This window comes from Tachyglossus aculeatus, chromosome 22, assembly GCF_015852505.1.
Source record: "Tachyglossus aculeatus isolate mTacAcu1 chromosome 22, mTacAcu1.pri, whole genome shotgun sequence".
In the NCBI taxonomy this organism is placed as follows: Eukaryota; Metazoa; Chordata; class Mammalia; order Monotremata; family Tachyglossidae; genus Tachyglossus; species Tachyglossus aculeatus.
In genome coordinates, this window is record NC_052087.1 from 44,843,833 (window position 1) to 44,846,815 (window position 2,983).

Genomic DNA, 2,983 nt, shown 5'->3' on the forward strand with positions numbered 1-2,983 from the left:
TTTGCTCTTTGAGGGATCCTTGAAGGCAGGGATAATATTCTATATTTTCCCATTTCCCCTTGTCTTGTCTTATCCCGTCAAGTCGTTTCCAACCCATAGTGACACCAAGGACAAATCTCTGCCAGAATGTCCTGCTCTCCACTTGCAATTGTTCTGGTAGTGGATCCGTAGAGTTTTCTTGGTAAAAATCCAGAAGTGTTTTACCATTGCCGCCTTCCGTGCAGTAAACTCGAATCTCTGTTCTTGACTCTTTCCCATGCCATTTCTGCCCAGCATGGGTTTGGCCTTGTAGCAGATTGCCTTCCACTCACTAGCCACTGGCCAAGCTAGGAATGGAATGTATATGCCTCTGCTTGACTCTCCCTCCTGTAGCAGAGACTGGTAGAGTACTGGAAACTCTTCAGGTGTGACCCTGAGAGGGGTCCCATTTCCCCTACCTGTAATTTATTTTAATGTCTACCTCCCCCTCTATACCATAAGTTCCTTGGAGACTGGAAATGTGTCTACCAACTCTGTTATTGTGTACTCTCCCAAATGCTAAGTAGTATGCTCTGCACACAGTAAGCATTCGATAAATACCACTAATTGATTCATTGACTGATTACAAAGTCTATTGTACTCCTCTAAGCATTTTGTACAGTGGTCTGCACAGAGGATTCACTCAGTAAATACTACTGATTGATTGGTCAATTCAGGTTCTGTCAGGATTCTCCATAGTGTGAGAGAGAGAGAGAGAGAGAGAGAGAGAGAGAGTGTGTGTGTGTGTGTGTGTGTGTGTGTGTGTGTGTCCTTTATTGGGTTGTCGCATTTAATGCTTGCAGTATCGGGGTACTGTTTTCTCCCTTATCTTTGTGTCACGCTTTTTTCATGAAGTTTTGCTTCGAAGACAGCCTCTCCTTTCTTCATGGCATACTGGTCTTGTCCTCAGTAACTGACTCCCCTTCTTCAGGTGGGATGCAGCATTTTCTGAGGCTTTGTTCTGTGTCCTTAGAAAGTTTCTTCTGTCTTATTTGCTTTTGGTTTTACATACAGAAACTCTCTGGGTATACAGCTGTCGCTCATTCTCTTCACATATCTGCGCCAGCATAGTTGTGTTAAAATGAGCATATCCTCACTACTAGAGGATGAGATTAAGGTAACAGGCATGCTTGATAATAATAATAATAATAATAACGGTATTTGTTAAGGGCTTACTATTTGCCAGAATGTTTTGAGCGCTGGGTTAGATACAAGTTAATTGGGTTGGACACATGGGGCTCACGTCTTAATCCCCATTTTACAGATGAGGTAACTGAGGCACAAAGAAATGAAGTGACTTGCCCAAAGTCACGCAGTGGACAAGTAGCAGAGCCAGGATTAGAACACAGGTTCTTCTGATTCCCAGGTCTGTACTCTATCTAGTAGGCCACGCTCCTCTTTTTGTTCAGCCTGACCCTCTGTGCCTGTTAGCACACAAATGAATTTGGAAACCTGTGGTCACAAGGCGTAGTGGGAAGAATGGAAACAGACTCACACTGCCAGGCCGTGCATGGTTCAGGATGGGATGAAGAGGCTTCTCTGAGGAATCAGCCCCTCAGACCGGTTGGCTCTCTGGCTCTGAGGATCCAGGGGAGGGGTCCCTGCTGAAATGAAAGGGGGGCTGACTGTTTTTGTGTTCTTCAAATGGTCCCGCTAGGCTCTGACCTTCAAGACATGGCTGCCGTTGCAGTAGGTCTCTTTAGGGGACAGAGGGATCAGCCTACTGCCTGAAGGGGGTGTCCATCTGGTCAGATTTTTAGCCCCAACCCCTTCCCTCTCACTCCACCCCACTGGGAGAAGAAAAGTTTAGGGCCATCTGGGTGAGAGTTTCAAGAAACTCTGAGTCACTTCTGGCCACCCAGAGAGATGATGGGTGATGTCTTTGGCCCTGGTGTGAGGTAGGCAGATAGGCAAAGCCCCCAGACCCATTGAGACTCAGCCACCTTGAGAGACTGGTGCAAATTTTAGGTCCAACAGGAGTGAAGCAGCATGGTCTAGTGGATAGTGCACAGGCCTGGGAGTCAGAAGGTCTTGGGTTCTAATCCCAGCTCTGCCACTTGCCTGCTGTGTGACTTTGGACAAGTCACTTCACTTCTTTAAGCCTCCATTACCTCATCTGTAAAGTGGGGATTATGGGCTGTGTTCAACCTGATTACCTGTATCTACCCCAGCGCTTAGAACAGTGCTTTGCACATAGTAAGTGCTTAACAAATACCATTATTATTATTATTATTATTACTCCAGTGCTTAGAACAGTGCTTGGCACATAGTAAGTGCTTAACAAATACCACAATCATTATTATATTACTATTATTACTAACCTGATTTTCCTGTATCTACCCCAGTGCCGGGCACATAGTAAGAAAATGCTTAACAAATATCATGAAAAAGCTAACTCAGCTGTTTCTTCTGAACTCAAAGTTGTTTCCTCTCTGGGAGGAATTAGATTGCGCTCCTGAGGGTGATCAATACGTACTGCTCGGTAGTGGAGGTGGAGGTGAAGATGGGGGCCAAGGCGGGGATGGGGACGGGGGATAGGGGTAAGGGTGGAGGTGGGGGGTGGAAATTGAGATGGAGGTGTGAGTGAAGTTGGGGTTGGAGGCAGAGGAAAAAGTAGGGGTGTCAGAATCATCCTCCTCTGGCCTCACTCCCAGGACTGCTGTCCTCATTCTTCCAAGCACTTAGTACAGTGCTCCTCACGCAGTAAGTGCTTCATAAAAGCACTTCCAGAGAAGCAGCGTGTCTCAGTGGAAAGAGCACGGGCTTTGGAGTTAGAGGTCATGGGTTCGAATCCCGGCTCTGCCAATTGTCAGCTGTGTGACTTTGGGCAAGTCACTTAACTTCTCTGTGTCTCAGTTCCCTCATCTGTACAATGGGGATTAAGACTGTGAGCCCCCTGTGGGACAACCTGATCACCTTGTAACCTCCCCAGCACTTAGAACAGTGCTTTGCATGTAGTAAGTGC

At 46.6% G+C, this 2,983-nt stretch overlaps 1 non-coding gene across 1 annotated transcript; it reads right to left on the reverse strand.

Moving 5' to 3' along the window:
- Positions 1 to 284: 284 nt before the first annotated feature.
- Positions 285 to 422, reverse strand: LOC119944245. The gene has a single exon (XR_005455742.1). It is a non-coding gene; the product is annotated as a small nucleolar RNA SNORA7 (small nucleolar RNA).
- Between the last annotated feature and the right edge of the window lie 2,561 nt (positions 423 to 2,983).